Source organism: Desmodus rotundus, chromosome 9, assembly GCF_022682495.2.
Source record: "Desmodus rotundus isolate HL8 chromosome 9, HLdesRot8A.1, whole genome shotgun sequence".
In the NCBI taxonomy this organism is placed as follows: Eukaryota; Metazoa; Chordata; class Mammalia; order Chiroptera; family Phyllostomidae; genus Desmodus; species Desmodus rotundus.
In genome coordinates, this window is record NC_071395.1 from 64,070,284 (window position 1) to 64,091,020 (window position 20,737).

General features: G+C 42.2%; 1 protein-coding gene and 1 pseudogene across 3 annotated transcripts in view; one reads left to right on the forward strand and one right to left on the reverse strand.

Moving 5' to 3' along the window:
- Nucleotides 1-20,737, reverse strand: part of SPECC1 (sperm antigen with calponin homology and coiled-coil domains 1) — a 261,258-nt gene that overhangs the window by 49,868 nt on the left and 190,653 nt on the right. The gene's annotated exons all lie outside the window — the stretch shown is intronic.
- On the forward strand, nucleotides 6,020-11,115 carry LOC112308655 (small ribosomal subunit protein eS8-like; annotated as a pseudogene).

Consider the following 20,737-nt stretch of genomic DNA (forward strand, 5'->3'; position numbering starts at 1 on the left):
TACCCATGCACTGGGAGGCTGGTTTCCCTGGACTGGTAAAGCATCCAGGTGGGGTATGTGGGTCCCAGGGATGTGGGCCATGATCCAGTTCCACTGAGACAGGATTGTAAGAAGACCCCGGAAATTCCTTGGCCAGTGGACTAGGGAAACTGAGACAGAGAGCTGAACACAAAGGCTGAGCAATTCACAGCCAGGTGCAGATGTCATCAGGGCGGAAGGCCCCCAGTGTATGGCAGGGGCAAAACTGAGAAAACAAGGACCTTAGCCCCAGGGTAACCTCCCTTCCTCAGGCCTTTCCTCTCTGGAGACAACATCTAGGCCTCAGTTGTGTTTCAGCTCCAGGCCCAGAAATGCAGCAAAACAAGGTGTGCAATGCCAGGACCAGCTGCCATGATTGAAGACCCCCTGACCAATCAGTGGAGACCAGGCCCCTAAAAGGACACACCTGGAGAACTGATGAATGTTCTATTGAAATCCTCTGGAGACTCCCCCTAAAATTCCCACCTGCAACGGGATAAAAGCCTCAAGACAAAGGAGCCAGTGTGTGTGCTCTCCCTCTGGGGAGCGGGGAGCAGCCAGCACCACGCCATTTCCTTTCCCTTCTTCTCCAACACCCGACCCCCAACCCCAGACTTCTTTGCTCATGGGCATGCATCTCCTAAGTCTAAGGCAGTGGGCAGCAGTGGCTTGTCCCAGGCTGATCCCCTGAAGCTGCTCCCAAGGCCCCCTTTTCTCTGGCTTCCCAGGGAGCTCAGCCAGCCCTGCCTGAGCTCCCCTGTTGCTTCTTCTATGCTAAGTCCTTCCTTGTTTCACTAACCCCAGCTTTAATAACTGTATCCTCATAGTCACCTGGAGTTGAATCTTTCTGACATGAAGTAAACAACCCACACACTACAGCTGGCCTCAGCAGACCCACTCCTGGCCAGGTCCCTGTCCAGTAACAACACCACGATGACCAGAGAGGTAAAGGAAACCATGGCAGGATGGTGCTCACATGCTCATGTGTGGGGTCATCTCACTGAGCTGGTGGGCAACAGTTGCCAATGCTCATCATAGCTGCAACCTCTGACTCAGGACAAAAACGAAGGAGAGAAACACAAACCCTCCAAGGGTGTTAATACGATATCCTCCTTTTCCTAGTTATCGTTCAGCTGAATCTTAGGGGTTCATCAAAAGAATAACTTAGAGGAAAGTGAAACACGGCCAACAACGCATTCTACAGGACACGTCTTCAATTATCTTCCCGAATAAAACTGACTAGGGTCATCGTTATCCTGGACTGGAGGTTTACACTGAGAAGTGAACAGGAGGAGGATTCTGGGTGCTGACAATACTGTGTTTCTAAACCTGGGTGCTGCTTGCAGGGGTCTATTCACTTTCTGAAATTTCACTGAGCTACACACTTGCATGTTGAAAGAAAGAAACAGAGAGAGAGGGAGAAAGGAAGAAGGAGGGACGAAGGAAAAAAGGAAAGACAGGTAGAAGGGAGGAGGGAAAGCAGAGAAGGAGAGACAGACAGACAGACTGACAGACCCTGATCGTGTCAAAGGACGCAACTGTGGCTGTTAAAAGGAATGAGACTGTTATGGAATTCATCCACAAGATTTCCTTGGAAGAAAAAGCTGAGGGACAGTGAAAAGAAACTTGTCGATTATTTTCCCAAGGGAGATGGTGATTACTCATTGAAAATGATCTTTAACTTTCTCTAGGATATAAATACTTCAGAGATATTTCTGAGTGAGAGAACATTCTGGGGGAAGGAAGTCTTAGAAATAAAAAAGGTAACATTCCAGGCATCTCTAAAATAGGATAAACCCCTAGGAATGCTTAGAAGAAAATTTTGTAAGAAAGAATTTTGTCCTCCTTGGTGCAGAAGTCATTTGACACAAGTGAATACCTTGGAGAGTCCATGGAAAGCTAAAAGCCCCAACTCTAGTGAATATCTAAGAATATTCTCTTGGAAAGGTTGAGACTGGAGACACACAAATAAAGCTCTAAGGGGTGAATGCAGAGGCAGCAATCTTAACTAAGACTGTGGGACAGAGCAAAGCAAAACCCAACCATCCACGATGTTTGCTTCCAGAAGGTCCATTTCATTTGCCTTTGTTGCCTGGAAACACAAACATCTGGTGAAACATTAAGCACTGGGGAGAGAGCTGCAGGGCGCATACTGAACTGCATCCTGTGCTGCACTGCACGGAGGCCTCTGCTGGACTCTGCAACGGTCTGACCTCATTCCCACCACCTCTTCCATTCCGCTGAGGCTTGCTGGGTTACTCCATTCGATTTCCACGAATGGGTCGACTCTGCACTGAATGCAAAAGTTTTTTAAAAAGTTAAAAAGCAAAAAGCAAAGCGTTTGGGAAGAAGGCAGGAGACTACTTAGAAAATGCAGTCCGTTCACTCCCTGGGATGTAGCTGTCATGGGCACAGTGTGACCTAAACATGCTCACTCCCAGGACCTCTGGGGCTTTTCTTGATAGTTCTTTATATTCGCTGCTATGGAAACAGACCCAGTTTTTTATTTGGGGGTAATACAACAATTTAAAGATCACAGAGGATAAAAGCAGCTCATTCTTCATTAAGGCTCAGCATGTGTAGGGAGAATCCTGGGAGGACCAAACTTACTTTGATATGGTGAGAAAAAATACAGAGCACATGCACATATAAATGTGTTCACTTAGAATCTCAGCAAATGCTGCCTATACTCCCTTCTCCGGACATGGATTCGTTGCTCATTCCTTCCTTGCCCAGGGCAGCCATCTGCACACACCCAATTTCAGTATCTGCAACCTGATTTCAGGCTATCTGGTAAACTTTGAACAGTCTGGCCCTGCATACAGCCAGCAAACCCTCAGCCGTGGACTCGCAAACCTACATGTGGACCATGGGCCCTCTCTCTGCACTGCTTCCTCCTTCCTGACACTCCACCTACAGACCTTCCTGACACTCCACCTACAGACCGTCACTGTGGTTATGCCTCCTCCGCTCAGTGGACAGCTGGGCTCAGACTAAACTCCAGGTCCCTGCACTGTGATATGCACATTGTTCCCAAGCAGAGAGCCAGGGACCAGGGGGACCACCTTGTGGGCTTCCCTTCTGTCAAAAATTAGTCCTGTGGTACCAGTTATTTAGAGATAACTTCCAGATGGATAAACTTAAAAACTGAAGTTAAACATGACTAGAAGAAAATACAGATAAATAGGTTTATAATCTTGAGAAAAGAAAGCCATCTCAGGCATAAAATGTAAAAAAACATTAGAAAAGGATTGAGAAAATCAACCACATAAAGTTAAATTTCTGTATGACAAAAAATTAAAAGTAATATATATGTATATATGGCAAATTACTAATACCCAGAATGTATTTCTATAATCAGTAAGAAAAAAACAAACAACTCAAGTGAAAGCTGCCCAAGGAATGAACCAGCAATACCCTGCAGAGGAAATACAAGTAGCTGGAAACATATAAAAAGGTGTTCATTCTCACCAGAAACAAAACAAAACAAAAACTCAACAGTTTGGCAAAAATTAAAAAGGTTGTTAATTCACAGAGTTAAGGAAAATGTGGGGAAATACATATTCTTATACTGGCTGATGGAAATGTAAATTTGTATAAGCTTGTAGGAAGACAAGTGGGAGCATTTTTTTAAAATGAAAACACAATTTGACCAAATAATTTCACATCTGGGTATCTAGACTATAGGAAACCATCATACATCTGCCCAAAGACATACCTATAAGAATGTTCACTTGATCCTGGCCAAGTGGCTCAGTTGGTTGAAGCATTGTCCCCATATGCCAAGGCTAAGGAATCAGTTCTTGGTCAGGGCCCATACAAGAATCAACCAATAGCCCTGGCTGGTGTGGCTCAGTGGATTGAGTACAGGCCTGCAAACCAAAGGGTCGCTGGTTTGATTCCTAGTCAGGGCACAAGCCTGTGTTGTGGGCCAGGTCCCCAGCAGGGGGTATGCAAGAGGCAACCACACATTGGTGTTTCTCTCCCTCTCTCCCTTCCCTGTTCTCTAAAAAAAGTAAAAAGAATCAACCAATGAACGCATAAATGGAAGAATAAATCGATGTTTCTCTCTCTCAAATCAATAATTTTAAAAAAGTATGTTTAAACAAAGAATGTTTACTGTAGCATCACTGGTCAGAATGTAGAACTAAAAACATCCTATTTGTCTATCAATTAAACTAAGTAAACTTTTTTTGGGGGGGGGTAATTTTCATTAAAAAAAATCTCTAACTCAATTTTCCAATCTGTAAATCTTATGAAGCTCATGGAAAAACTGATGTTCTGGTTTCTGATGAGTTTGCTATATGCATTTGTTCTAGATACTTGATACTTTACACTCATTATTGGATAAATGTCAACCTGGAACGTTGGTCCTGTTCTTTTCCACATTATCAGCAACTAAGTGGAGGCAACCTGGGTGGGATGAAGAATGACAATGGACAGTCTCAGAAAAGAAGAAGACTTCAGTAAGCCAGAAACAGGGACCCAGTTATGTGAGATGACATTTAACTTATTTCTTCTTCATCTTCTTTTTGGGTATATTTTACAATTTTCCCACAATGACCATGTATTACTTTTACAATTAGGAAAAATAATACATTATTTAAAATATTAATGACATCACATATTGTTCTATAATAAGTAAATAAGAACCTTAATAATTTTATGTTTCTATTTTGGATTAGATCCTGGAGTAATCCTTCTTGGGTATTTTTTTTCCCAAAAAAATTTCTGAGGAAGAAGAGTAAAGACTTGGTTATTGATGAGGGAAGAAATTGCAAGAAGGAACTAGAGCCCTGACCAGCATGGCTCGGTTGGCTGGAGCATCATCCTGTAACCAAAAGGTTGCAGGTTTGATTCCTGGTCAGGGCACATGCCTAGGTCATGGGTTTGATCCCCAGACTGGGCACAGACGTGTGTGATCCCTGGCCCGGGAGCCTATGGGAGGCAACGAGTTGATGCTTCTCTCTGCCATCGATGTTTCTCTCCCTCCCTTCCTCTCTCACTAAAACCAATGAGGAAAAAAAAAAAAGAATGTGCTAGGAGGGCAGGCAAGAAATCTTAACACTTTTTTCCTTCTCTGAAATCTTCCAGTTGAGAGGTGGAATCTAAGTCTCCTCTTGAATCTGAGCTGGCTGTAATAATTTGCATGAAGGTAGAGGAAGTAACTTGGGTCTCCCAAGGTTAAGTCATGGGAAATTTTTAAGCATCTTCCCAAAGCTCTTGAAACCCACTCTCTGGGAACCTTGAGGCTCCCGAGGTGTGTAGGAGTCCATGCTAGCCAAGGGCAGAGGCTTTCTGAAAAGAGACTGGCCAGACCAACTCGTCCGCCTTCTAGCCATGTGAGGCCCTGGACATGGTGGAGCAGAGAGGAGGAGTCAAGCCTAAAGTGCAGATGTGTGAACAAAACAGACAGGGCTATAGTTTGTTACACAGCTGCAGTTACCTTCCGAAGCGAGCTACTTCACTTTCACTTTACTTCTTTTACATCCTCAAGTAAATAACTGTGGAGTTGCCTTGAAATTCCTTTCTTCTTAGGATCCTATTTGTATCACTGCTTTAATCATTTATTTCATCAAGTCTGAAAACTTTTGCTTATCTACTAAGATTTTTAAAAACATGGCCCTAGTCAATCCAGTTAATGAAATATCTTTAACACTCTTAAATATAGGAACCACATTTAGGTCTAATGCACTGTTTGTGTTGTCCACCCTGGGAAACCTGAGGTAGGTGAGTGGGTGATGAGATAGGAGACTTCCTACTCTGGCTCCATAGCATATTCACAATCATTAGGGAAAACTCACCTTCATTATTACTCTTTCTCAAAACTTTCTTGGTCATTCTTTTTTGTTTTTCCACGTGAATTTTAAATTACTTAAGTTCAAAAAGAAAGAAATACTCTTGGGATTTTAACTGGAATTTAATCAAATTTAGAGATTAATTTCGAATAATTTACATTATAAAAATAATTCTTCCATCTCTTTCCAGCCAGCGCCAAGCCATGGGCATCTCTCCGGACAGCTGGCACAAGCACCGCAAGACCAGGGCAAGAGGAAGCCCTACCACAAGAAGTGAAAACATGAGCTGGGGCTCCCTGCTGCCAACACTAAGATTGGCACCCAACGCATAAACACAGTCCATGTGCGAGGGGGCAGCAAGAAGTACTGAGCATTGAGGCTGGACATGGGCAACTTCTCCTGGCGCTCAGAGTGTTGTACCCACAAAACAAGGATTACTACTTCAAGACACATCATAATTAAAATGGCAAAATTCCAAGAGAATCTTAAAGGCAGTAAGGGAAAAACAGGAAGTAACATACAAGGGGTACCCGATAAGGTTAGCAGCTGACTTCTCAATGGAAACGCTCCAAGACAGAAGAAAATGGCAAAAAATATTCCAAGTAATGAGAACCAGAGGCCTGCAACCAAGACTACTTTACCCAGCAAGGCTCTCAATCAAGATAGAAGGCCAAATAAGGAGTTTCCCAGACAAAATAAGTCTAAAAGAATATGCCTCCACCAAACCAGCTCTGCCAGAGATGCTGAAAGGGCTGCTGTAAGGAAAGAAAGGAAAAGAGAGAGAGAGAAGAACACAGGTACAAAAAATCGGCAATGAATAAGTACCTATCAATAATAACCTTAAATGTAAATGGATTAAATGCTCCAATCAAAAGACATAGAATAGCTGAATGGATAAGAAAGCATGATCCACACATATGCTGCCTACAAGAGACCCACCTCAGGACAGAAGACCTACACACACTGAAAGTGAAGGGCTGGAAACAAATTTTCCAAGCAAATGGACAGGAAAAAAAAGCAGGGGTAGCAATACTCATATCAGACAAAATAGAATTCAAAAAAAGGGCCATAAAGAGAGACCTAGAAGGTCACTTCGTAATACTCAAAGGAAGAATACACCAAGAAGACATAAACATTGTAAATATATATGCTCCCAACATAGGAGCACCCAAATACATAAAGAAAATCTTGGAGGACTTCAAGAAAGATATTGACAGCAACACAATTATAGTGGGGGATTTCAACACCCCACTGTCAAAAATGGACAGATCTTCCAAACAAAATATCAACAAAGATATTGTGGCACTGAACAACGTCCTAGATGAACATATACATAACTGATATATATAGAGCCTTTCATCCCAAAGAAGCAAAATACAAATTCTTTTCAAATGCACATGGAACGTTTTCAAAGAGAGACCACATAATAGGACACAAAACAAGCCTCATCAAGTTCAAGAAAACTGAAATCATATCAAGCATTTTCTCTGACCACAAGGGACTGAAACTAGAAACAAACCTCAAGGAAAAAACCCCAAAACACTCAAAAACATGGAAATTGAACAGCATGCTACTAAACAATGAATGGGTCAAGAATGAGATTAGGGAAGAAATAAGTTTCTGGAAACAAACGAAAATGAACTCACAACAATCCAAAACCTATGGGACACAGCAAAGGCAGTCCCAAGAGGGAAGTTCATAGTGATATAGGCCTACCTAAAAAGAATGGAATAATTTCAAATAAACAATCTAACCCTACACCTACAAGAACTCGAGGAATAACAAAAAAGACAACTCAGAGCAAGTATAAAGAAGGAAATAACAAAGATCAGAGCAGAATTAAATGACATAGAGACTAAAAGCATAATTCTAAGGATCAATGAATCCAGGAGTTGGTTCGTTGAAAAGATAAACAAAATCAACAAGCCCTTAAGGAGGCTCATCAAGGAAAAAAGAGAGAGGACACAAATAAACACAATCAGAAATGAAAGAGGACAGACTACAACTGATACCACTGAAATACAAAGGATTGTAAGAAATTACTATGAAGAACTATATGCCAAGAAATGTGAAAACCTAGATGAAATGGACATATTTGTAGAAAAATATAACCTTCCAAAACTCAATGAAGCAGCAGCAAAAAGCCTGAACAGACCAATAACACCTGATGAAACTGAAACAGTAATCAAAAAGCTTCTGACACACAAAAGCCCTGGACCAGATGGTTTCACAGGAGAATTCTACAGAGCATTTAAGGGAGAGCTAACCCCCACTCTCCACAGATTATTTCAAAAAATTCAAGGAGATGGAAGACTCCCAAACTCGTTTTATGAAGCCAACATCATCCTAATCCCCAAACCAGATAAAGACATAATAAAGAAGGAAAACTTCAGGCCAATATCACTGATGAACATAGATGCTAAAATCCTTAACAAAATATTGGCAAACCGCATCCAGCAATACATTAAAAAGATCATACACCATGATCAAGTGGGATTCATCCCAGGGATGCAAGGATGGTACAATATTCGCAAATCAATAAACATAATATACCACATAAAGAAAAAGCAAAGACAAAAATCACATGATCATATCAATATTTGCAGAAAAAGCATTTGATAAGATACAGCCCCCATTTATGATAAAAACAGCAAAGTGGGAATAGAGGGAGCATTCCTCAACATAATAAAGGCCATATATGAGAGACCTACAGCCAACATCACACTCAATGGACAAAAACTTAAGCTTTCCCACTAAGATCAGGAACAAGACAAGGATGCCCTCGCTCACCACTCCTATTCAACATAGTATTGGAAGTCCTAGCCACAGCAATCAGACAAGAAAAAGAAATAAAAGACATCCAAATTGGAAAGTAAGAAACGAAACTGTCGTTGTTTGCAGATGACATGATAGTATACTAGAAAGTCCTATAGACTCCACCAAAAAACTCCTTGACCTAATAAATGAATTTGGCAAAACAGCTGGATACAAAGTCAATACTCAGAAATCAAAGGCATTCTTGTACACCAACAATGAAACATCAGAACAGAAATCAGGAAAAAACTCCCATTTGATATAGCAACAAGAAAAATAAAGTACCTAGGAATAAACCTAACCAAGGAGGTAAAAGACCTGTACTCAGAAAACTACACAACACTGAAGAAAGAAATTAAGAGAGACACAAACATATGGAAGCATGTACCATGCGCATGGATTGGAAGAATTAACATCATCAAAATGGCCATACTACCCAAAGCGATTTATACATTCAATGCAATCCCTATTAGAGTACCCATGACATATTTCACAGATAGAGAACAAACATTTCAGAAATTTATATGGAATCATAAACGACCCTGAATACGAGCAGCAATTTTGAGAAAGAACAAAAAAGCAGGAGGGATCACAATACCTGATATCAAACTGTATTACAAGGCCACTGTAATCAAAACAGCCTGGTACTGGCATAAAAACAGGCACATAGACCAATGGAACAGACTAGAGAGCCCAGAAATAAACCCAAGTCTCTACAGTCAATTAATATTTGACAAAGGAGGCAGGAACATAAAATGGAGCAAAAATAGCCTCTTCAACAAATGGTGTTGGGAGATCTGGACAGCTACATGCAAAAAAAGGAAACTCGATCACCAACTTACGCCATACACAAAAATAAATCCGAGGTGGATAAAAGACTTAAATATAAGTCACAACACCATAAAAGTCCTAGAGGAAAATACTGGCAGGAAAGTCTCAGACATTCCACACAGCAACATCCTCACAGACATGTCCCCTAAAGCAAGGGACCTAAAGGAAAGAATAAACAAATGGGACCTCATCAAAATAAAATCTTCTGCATGGCTAAAGAAAACAGCACCAAATTACAAAGAGAACCAACAGTATGGGAAAACATATTTGCCAATGATACCTCAGACAAGGGTTTGATCTCCAAAATATATAAAGAACTCACACCATTCCACTCCAGGAAGACAGACAACCCAATTAAAAAATGGGCAAAGGACTTGAAAAGACACTTCTGGAAGAAAGACATACAGAGGGCCCAGAGGCATATGAAAAGATGCTCAGCATCACTAGCCATCATAGAGATGCAAATTAAAACCACAATGAGGCACCATCTCACACCAGTCAGAGTGGCCAACATAAACAAATCAACAAACAAACGTTGGAGAGGATGCGGAGAAAAGGGAACTCTAATGCACTGTTGATGGGAATGCAGACTGGTGAGGCCACTGTGGAAAACAGTATGGAATTTCCTCAGAAAACTAAAAATGGAACTGCCTTTTGACCCAGCAATTCCACTGCTGGGATTATACCCTAAGAACCCTGAAACACCAATCCAGAAGAACCCATGCACCCTAATGTTCATAGCAGCACAATTTACAATAGCCAAGTACTGGAAGCAACCTAAGTGCCCATCAGCAAATGAGTGGATCAAAAAACTATGGTATATTTACACAATGGAATTCTATGCAGCAGAGAGAAAGAAGGAGCTTATACCCTTTGCAACAGCATGGATGGAACTGGAGAGCATTATGCTAAGTGAAATAAGCCAGGTGGTGAGGGACAAATACCATATGATCTCACCTTTAACTGGAACATAATCATCAGAAGAAAAAAGCAAACAAAATATAACCAGAGATAGGCATTGAAGTTAAGAACAATGTAACAATAGACAGAGGGGAGCAGGGAAGTGACAGTGGGGAGAAGGGTTTTTAGGAACTACTATAAATGACACATGGACAAAACCAAGGGGGAGGGTGGAAGCAGGGGAGGGAGGTGCGTTTGGCTAGGGTGGGGGTGAGAGTGGGGAGAAAATGCAAACTGTAAATGAACAACAATAAAAAAATAAAATAAATAAAAAGTTAAAAAACAAACAAACAAGGATAACTGATGTTGTCTACAATGCATCCAACAAGGAACTGGTCTGCACCAAGACCCTTGTAAAAAACTGCACGGTGCTCACTGACAGCACACCATGCCACAGTGGTGTGAGTCCCACTGTGCACTGTCCCTGGTCCGCAAGAAGGGGACCAGGCTGTCTCCTGAAGGAGGAAGAGAATTTAAACAAACAAAAAAAGAGATCGAAGTAAATTCAGAAGAAATATGATGAAAGGAAAAAGAATGCTAAAATCAGCAGTCCTCTGGAGGAGCAGTTCCAGCAGGGCAAGCCTCTTGCATGCATCATAGACCAGGCCAGTGTGGCCAAGCAGATGGCTATGTGCTACAAGGCAAGGAGCCGGAGTTCTACCTGAGGAAAATTAAGGCCCAGAAAGGCAAATAAATCCTCCTCCCTCCTTTCTTTAAAGCTCATGTTAAAAAAAAAAAGGCTCATGTAATAAAGGCGTGCATTCTAGGGTTAAAAAACAAACAAAAAACCCTATTCTTCCTTCTTTTTACCTCCGTTGAAAGAAATGAGGGTTTGAGACTTGAGTGGGCCAGAAGGCCATAAAAGGACCACCTTTTGTTTTGCATACACCGCAAGGACCAGAGTGGTAAGGCACAAGGAGGAAGAGAGCAGGAATGCCCTCTACAGATGACAGCTTTCTAATGAGAGAGGGCTGTTCTGTCTCCAGAAACACACAGGCAGACATGGCAGAACCTCTCCCTGGAGACAGACTCAGAAGGATACTGACATCCGAAGAGTGGCTGGAGCTATATCTTTCCTGCCTTTCCCTTTTTCATTTAACATTACAGAGCTCCCACCCACAATGTTTCCTTCCTGAGGGCCTCTGGCCTAGGCCTGGTGCTGCCTGGTCTAGTTTCACTGCAACTATGCTGTCGCCCAGCACCTTCTGAACCACCCAGCTGGGCCCGCACCCATGATGGTGCCCTTTTGTGGCCTAGCACAGCCCGCAATATGGACTGAAGATGCAACATGGTGCGTGGAGCAGGGGGACTCGGGCCCTCCACTGCAGCTCCATGAGCAAGCTCCCTAGATTCTCTGCCAGGCTCTCACCCTAGATTCTCTGCCTAGATTCTCACCCCAGACCCAGACCACACTCCAGATTCATGGTGAAACACTTTTCTACAATTTCCTCCCCCTCCTTTCCTCTACTGCCTTTCCCTTGAGTTGATTACCTCATTTTCATTAATTTCACTCATTATCTTGGCTTAGTGGTTTTTTTTTTTAAATCAGTATAGAAGTCTTTTATTTTTTTCACACTTATCATGCCATGAATTCACAGGGAATGGGTTCCAACAGCTCAGGTTCCTTTCCATTAGTTCTCACAAAGTGTGCTTCTCTGGGTGGAGTAGGCTGACGCTTCAAATGAACCCAGGTACCTTTCTCTTTGGCTTCCTTCTTTTTTTGATGATTTTCCTTCACACATTTCAGGAAGCTATCTCGACTCTTTGCGTGTTTAATATGCTCAATTCATACATTAATTCTCTTGGCAAGAATCTTGTCCTTAACTTGTTTGTTTACGATAATGCCCACTGCATGCTGGGTAACATTGTAGACCTCCAGTTTTTCCATGGTAATATTTGTGGGGCATTCCTCTCTGAACAGTGCCCACTCCCCATGATATCTACAATATCACCTTTCTTGTAGATTCGCATGTATGTAGCCAAAGGAACAACTCTTATGTTTTCTAAAAGGCCTAGAGAATATATAACGGGTACCTCTCCTCTTTCCCTTTGTGTTAGTCATTTTGGTGAATTACTGAAAGATGGCAGTATGGCCCGAAAAGAAAAGCGGCTTAGTTTTTCTTAAAAAGGTAATGGTAATTTGCAGATCTGCTGGTTCCACTCATCCTAGAATTACCCCATCACCCACTTTCCGGATTAGCATCCCTAAAACCCACCCTTCTCCTAGCTAGTCAAGTGTTTATCTGTAGCAACAGTCAATCTACAAAATGGTAAAGAAACCTTTTAATGAACTATTTGCACCAATGAGTCAACTCTCCAGGCTGAAAGTAGAGCTCAACCCACGGTTCTTTATAATTAGAGCCAGCAAATGTCCATCAAGGCCCTCTCTGTGCACCGTGCTGAGGGGCAGACAAACAGGAAGCTTGGTCCCTGGCCTGTATGATTCACCACACAGTGGAGCAGGCAGAGGAAGACCAACTCTGAGTCTGGACTGTGGAGGCGTGATGTGGTCTGGGCTGCAGAGAGAGTGCATTGCAGATATGGTGTGGTTCTGAAAACACTGTAGATGAAAGTCTGTGTTTTGTCTTTTTTTTAAAAAGCTGATTGATTGAATAAAGCCTTGGAAAGCTAAGATGTAAATCACTGTAAGAAGGAAAAACCCAACCCAAATTGTGACTAGCTCCTAGTTCTGGATGTTCCTCTGTCACTAAAGCAGCTGTGTGACTATGACTATAGGCAAATGACTCAACTTTTCTGGATTTTTGTTTCCTCACCTCAAATGGTTAGATTTATTAGTGGTTTTGAAATGCTTGGCCATGACAACAAGTGCTGGCGAGGATGTGGAGAAAGGGAACCCTTTTGGACTCTTGGTGAGAATGCAGGCTGGTGCAGCCACTGTGGAAAGCAGTATGGAGATACCTCAAAAAATTAAAAATGGAATTGCCTTATCACCCAGCAATTCCACTTCTGGAAATATATCTGAAGTAACGTAAAACACTAATTCAAAAGAACATAAGCACCCCTATGTTCACTGCAGCATTATTTACGATCACCAAGGTATGGAAGATGCCCAGTGTCCATCAGTAGATGAGTAGATAAAACCACCATGGGACACTTATACAATGGAATACTACTTGGCCATAAAAAAACATTTTACCCTTTGCAACAGCGTGTATGGACCTAGAGAACATTATGCTAAGTGAAATAAGCCAGTCAGAGAAAGACAAGTATCAGATGATTTCACTCATATGTGGAATCTAATGAGAAAACTGAACTAACATGCAAAATAAGAAACAGACTCATAGAGAGCAGACTGGCAGCTATGGGGGCTTGGGATAGGGAGTAGAAGGATTGAGCAAAAAGGAAAAAGGACTCATGGACATGGTCAACAGTATGGTGATTGTGGTGGGGATTATAAGGGGGACAAATGGTAACAGAAAAAATACAATAAAAAAAAGAAATGATTAGGTATGGAACCTAGTTCTTCCACCTAAAGTTTCTGCAGAGCTTTTTCTAAAGTAGAGTTTGAAAACCACAAGATAAAATGACCTTTTACCAGCTTCTTTTGCATTCTTCCATATATATTTATCCTGCATTGTCTGACAGAATAGTCACTAGCCACATGTGGCTACTTAAATTAGCTTAAAATTTGAAATTCAGTTTCTCTGTCATGTTAGCCTGATGTGGCCAGTGGCCACCCTTTTGGACAGTGCAGACCTAGAGCATCCCCCTCTTCACAGGAAGTTCTGTGGGACAGCACAGCTCTGTACTTCCACAAACGTATCTATACATTCCCCCTCTTCTAGTGCGAATGGTAGCATGTTATGCACACTGTTCTGCACTGCTCCCTCCCCCCACTTACTAAGAGTTAATGATACAGGTCCTTTCACAACACAGAGAGAGTTACAGTGCAGAGACTAAGAGATTGGACTATGAAACCAGACAAGCATTAAATTCCAGCCGATCACTTACTAGTTGTACAATTGTGGTCATTTACTTAACCTCTTTATGCCTTAGTTTCTTCATCCTTAAAATGGGTCTGGAATAGATACCTAACAGGATTGTAGTCAGATCACAGTACACGCACAAATAACACACAAAGCATTTAAAGCAAGGCCTGTTATGTGGTAAATATTCAGTAAATACTAGCCCCTTTTCCATCATCGTTAGCTACTTTGTTCTTTTCTAATGGCTATGTATGGCTCCTCGTAGAACAGATAAACAGTCTGTTCAGGGTGTGTCCCACCTTTTGTATTTACTCTGCACACACGTGGGCTGAACTATGCTGGATTCTACCAAATTGCCCTTAAAGAGGTTCTTCCTCCTTCCATCTTAAATGCTCCCTGCCCCACAACATCAATGACTTACTTGCCTATGCATTCTTAAGAGAATCCATAAAGTTTCGGAGAACTACATGATTTTTTCCACACTATGATGCTCCAGCACTCCAAATAGAGTATTTTTAGTGCAGGGAAAATTTTTTTTAAGGGAAATGGTACTTCCATATTTTTGGATGTGCTTAAGAAAATAACACATAATAACTGAAAAATTTCTTCTGAAGAATTTAGTTCCAAGACCAAGTTTAATTTATACTAGACAATCTTCACCTCCCACCTCCCAGAAAGACTAGATTCAGCCTCTGAAATCACTTCTTGTAGCTAGACTACTTCTTTCCCCCAGATGAACACTTCATGAATAAGAGAACAGAAAAAATACTCTGCAGGTTCACTTGGGACTGTAATTGTCTAAGCAGGCTCGCATGCTGTCCTGGGGGATGGAGAGGGGATGGCGGTGAACATCAAGCCTCATCTTTCTAAATGATGGCAAGATAATAGTTTTTGGTGCAGACGGCGTCATGCTGCAGTACCAGCGGTGCTGGCACATCTGATCTGCAGGGGCCCCTGCCAGGACCGATGATGAACAGGGAGGAGGGAGGGCAAAGGCTCCTCAAATCACCCTCACCCCAGAGGGGGCAAACATTCTCACAGGTTTTATTTTGAAAATCCTGTTTTACTTCCTGAAGCTGGCAGCACATCTAACATTTCTATACCTATGAAAAAATATGTGCACTGGCAACATCTGGATGCAGATGTTTCCTTTAAATAATCCTTTAGAGGCAGAAGACTCCGCTCACTCAAGTCAAGAGCCTTTAACTGGAGTCTAGTTCTCCCTCTAACAGCCTGCCAGATTTCGCCCCCTCGTTCTCCCCTGTTTCATTGGAATTCAGCAGGAAGCGACTCCCTGGGTCCCCAAGGCTGCTGAGCTGAACCCTGCAGTTGGCTTCTGGTCTCCCCAGATGTGCCTGGGATTGGATGTGTGTGGGGGACTACATTCCATACCTCTGAGAAAAGGGACAAAATACAAAACCGCTAAATATTCATGTTAGACAGGCAGATCCTCCCACACAAATATGGGTCTAATTCAGCCCACAGAGCTGTTAAAAGTTTTAAAGCCACAGTGGGGTGTGGTCTCCAGAGCTGTGGCTCAAGGAGACTGCAGGGTCCCTGCTGAGTTCACCAGGACAAAGGCAAATGGACAGAAAAGCAGAATAAATGACACAGGCTGCCACAAAGATGAATCTTGAAGACACTGTACTAAGTGAAAAAACCCGGTGCTAGAAGGCCAGACACTGCACCAGTCCCCATGAGGTGCCCAGAATCAGTAAATTCAGATACAGAATAGAAGAGAGGTTGCTGCGGGCTGGGGGAAGGAATGGGGACAGAGTGTCAGTTTGAAAAGGTGAAAAAGTTCTGAAGATGGCAGAAACTTCAGTTAGAAGAACAGGTTCTATACCTAATCATTTCTTTTTTTATTATATTTTTCCCATTACAATTTATCCTTCTAATATCCCTACCCTTGCAATCACCCCTCTGTTGCCTATGAGTGCTTCTTCCTTTTTGCTCAATCCCTCCACCCCCTAACCGCACCCCATGCCCGAGCTGTCAGCCCGCTCTCTCTCCATTGGAATCTGTCTCTACTTTGCTTGTTAGTTCAGTTTGCTCATTAGATTCCACATATGAGTGAAATCATCTGGTATTTGTCTTTCTCTGACTGGCTTATTTCACTTAGCATAATGTTCTCCAGGTCCATCCACACTGTCGCAAAGGGCACCACAACATGAATGTACTTAATGCCACGGAACTTAGCACTACTGTTAAAATGGTAAATTTTATGTTATGTATATTTTATTACAATAAAAAAAAGAGATCAAGGACCCGAAGAACCGCTGAACAGATGGGACAGATATCATTCTATGTCCCCACAAACACTGATGAAATTAGCTCTGTGGATTTCACTGGACTACAATGAACCCTCTCTGTATAATTAAACTTTCAAGAATATCCTGCCCTCCTTAGCAAACTGCAAAGTAATTTCACCCCATCTGAATGAGAAGTTGCCAGGTATTCCTCTAAATCACTGTCCTGTGGTTCTGTGTGGCCGTGCTATTGTGGTTTTGTCCTGTGGTCCCCAGTCCCATGCAGTCTGGCAGAAGCATCACAGCCTCATAGCCGACACCACGAGATGTGCAGCACCTGTTCCTCCTCTCCTGCCCCAGCTTTCTCACCACCCTATCCCTTCCAGGTGGCTATCTGGCCCATCTATTCCAGCTCACAAGGCTCCAGGTTTGTTACAGGGTCTTCCAAGCCCCTCTCCCTCCCAGGTATAATGCTAGCTCTGGACTGCTCCCCTGGTGAGTGGCCTGTGTGTGTGGCCTGTGCATGAGGCCAGAGCAGCTGGGCCAACTCCGCCTCTGACTTCAGGCCCTCATGGGACTTGCTGAACCATATCTCATGACTCCAACTGGCTTTCTTTAGCTCTACATTTAAAAACTTTTGATTTGATGAAAGAGGACTATTTACTTAAATTTGGTGAGAACTGACTACCCCATCATGCTACTCAGATTCTCAGGCACAATGTCTGAGCTCTTCCCACCTTTTCACCCACACGCCTCACCATGTGTGTTGCTAGGTGACTGGGAATCAGGAAAAAGAAAATCAGTTAGAAAAGTTTACTAAAAACATAAAATAAGGTAGCTGAAATAAGACTCAATATACACAAATTAGCAACCAGAAATGTGGACGGCTAAATTTCCCCATCAGAGGAACTTTCAGATCATGCATGAAGCTCAACTATAAAAAACACACCTAATGCAGGCAACTCAGGGAAAACTGTACATAAGCTATAAAGATAAATAAAAGCTGAACAGAAATGGGAAAAGCAATGTTAGTATCATAACATGTAGATTTTTACATCAAAAGGTTTAACTGAAAAAAAGGTAAAATCTACAGAGAAAATATGAGCTACAAACCATAAGTTTATTTCTGAACTATCTGAAGCAAAAACTCTTAGAAATCAAATATTTTGACAACAACCACAATCAAAGGAAGATACTTCAATGCACCTCACTCAGATTTCAGTGGTTCGACAGGCCCCGCCCTGAAGGGCCCCATCTGGGCTCCAGCGAGGCCCACGAACAAGTGAGGGGCCTTACATTCCTGTAACTATAGGTCCTAGCAAGGCCTGTTATCCATAGAAAAGAGTACCCAGTCACAAGGAAAATTTAAGCCTTCACTTCTAGAGAACAGGAAAATTGGACTTTCTAAATGAGAGGTTTCCCAACTTCTACCCAACAAAATTCCAGAAAGCCAGGTTTTCGTTTGTTGGAAGCCACATCAGTCTTGTATGGGTCTGTCCTGTTCCCCAGAGCAAGGTATGTTCCTTCTGGCCAGGAATTCACTCTGTCAAAAACCTACTGGAGAAGGCAGCAAGATACTTACTGTAGTTTTTGACCATGTACATATCATAGGGTTTTTTATTCATATATTTTTTTAGAGACAGAAAGAAGAAGGGGGGAGGGAGAAAAAGAGAGGGAGGGAGACACACACACACAGAAACATTGATTTGTTGTTCCATGTATTTATGCATTTACTGGTTGATTCTTGTACATACCCTGACCAGGACCCAACCTTGGTGTACCAGGATGATGCTGTAACCAGCTGAGCAACTCGGACAAAACATGATAGGTTTTGTGCTTGCTATCATCGTAACAAAAAAATCAGGTATTATTGACTTCATTTGTACCTAAACCAAGCAAAAAGCCAAATGCCCCTTTATTATTAATAGAATATAAAAAAATAATATACTTTGTATCAAAGAATAACCACAGGCAGAGATTTCCCCCCAGGTATAATATACGATAGTATGTGCGGATACTACGGCCAAGTTAGAATTTTATTCCCAAGAATATAAGAATGTTTTCCCCATTAGGAAATTAATATATAATGTAATACATATATATTAATTCCATAAATGGCTTAAAAGAGAAAACACTTTATGGATTGCTCAACAAATGACAAAAGGAGTTTGCTACAACTCTTTCCTATTTCTGGATTAAAAAAACTCTCATTAAACTCAAAGCTGAAGTTTCCTTTAGTTGATAGAGTAGCAGGAAACAATACAAAAATTACATGTAAAGACTAGATGTTACTATTAATGCGAAACTATCCATCATTGATAACATTCAACATTTTCTGGGCTTTCATGAATGCAATAAAAAAGGTACATGAGGCATAAATATTGGAAAGAAAAGAGGTTATTTGCAACAGTCTAGCTTGAAAACCCTAGAAAATCAGCAAATATAATCAAATAATGAAAAAATGTTGAGATGTGAAGATTGTAACAGAAATATCAGTAACAATAACAGCAAACATTTACGGCCCTGTCCGGTGGCCCAGCGCACTGGTAGATGCCCACCGGCCACTTTCTTATTTCTCTGCACAGTAATAGTCTGTGGCAGAGGACCAAACTAACAGGTCTGTGGAAGGGACTAGAAAGAATGCTATAAAAAGACACCCACTAAATTCCCTTTATGCCAGGATCTATCAAGTGGTTAAACAAAGACTGTTAAATAAGATGCTAAAATAAATGACCATACATTCAGGAAAAAAGTTACAATACCATCTAGTAAAATAAACACAAAGTACAAAAGAAGAAAAGGTTTAAATACTCAAAAAAGATGATCTAGACCCTAGTGACAGATGAAGATGACCATTATTAAGGTATAACAAGCTCTGAGACTTTAAGGTAAAGATAGCAGATCGAACAAATATACTTTCATTCCCACTTAAAGCTCAATCAAAACCACTGAAAGATTCCCCCCTACCCACCCCAAAGGCATTAATTGATGGGGAAAGAGGGAATAAAATTCTGGCAGCTGAAAAGCAGATGGTCCAGAAAAAACTAACAAAAGAGACTGAAGAAAACTAAATCTCAAGCTGGCAGTGGGGAAAAGCAGAGACTCTATCTGATTTCACCACACGACCTCCCAAAAGCTCAAGAAACAACCAACCACTGGTGGCGGGAGGTGCTCCAGGGGGTGGGTAACAAGAGCAGGACTGGGCTGCAGGTGCCCCCTCTGCTTTGCACAGACAGGAGTTGGCCCTGCCCCTTACCTGAAGCCTGGGGAGTAAACGGTGTCCCCAGACAGGGGGCCCATTTTAAGTTGCACTTAATGTTAACTTGTACTTATCTATTTCTGGAATTAAAAACAAATTCTCTGTAAACACAAAACAGAAGCAACCTTCTTTTAGTTACCAGAGCATTTCAAGGTGAGCCATGAGTGGGGCCCTGAAAACACACATCAGGGGTGGTACTGGGGCCCAAGAGGTCGACGGCCCCTCCTACCCCCAGTTCCTTCTCCACTTTGCTCCCCAAGTCCTGGTTGCTAGGCTGATGTCCACAGGCAGGTACTAGGAGTTCCTTCTCGGGAGAATCTGGCCAGTCCAAGGGGAAAGCCTTGAAGACAGATATTAGGAGTCTTTCCTGGATGCGGACAGGCGCCAGCCTCCCACCACGGGGAACTGCTCGTGGAGCTCAGCATGCACCAGTCTTCTGAGGACGTCACCAACGCACTGCCAGTGGCTGGAGACACCAAGGGAACAGAGGCACCTGCAGCAAAGAGCCACGGCAGGGAGAAGATTTGGGGATAAACACAACCTATGACTCTCAGCAAGGTTAACTGATCTGTGAAAAAACAACAGAATGCTATAAAAAGTACAGGGTCCAAAAGAGAACCCCTGGGACTTTAAAATGTGATAGCAGAAACATACAACAGGACATTAATCAGCTTAAAAAAAAAGACTCTGACGTGTGGTACGACATGGGTGAACCTTGAGGACATTCTGCTCAGTGAAGTAAACCAGTCATAAAGGGACAAACACTGTCTGATGCCACTTCGATAAAGCAGTCAGACTCATAGAGACAGAAAGTAGGATGGCTGCCAGGGGCTGGTGGGGAGGAGAGTGGGGAGCTGTTGC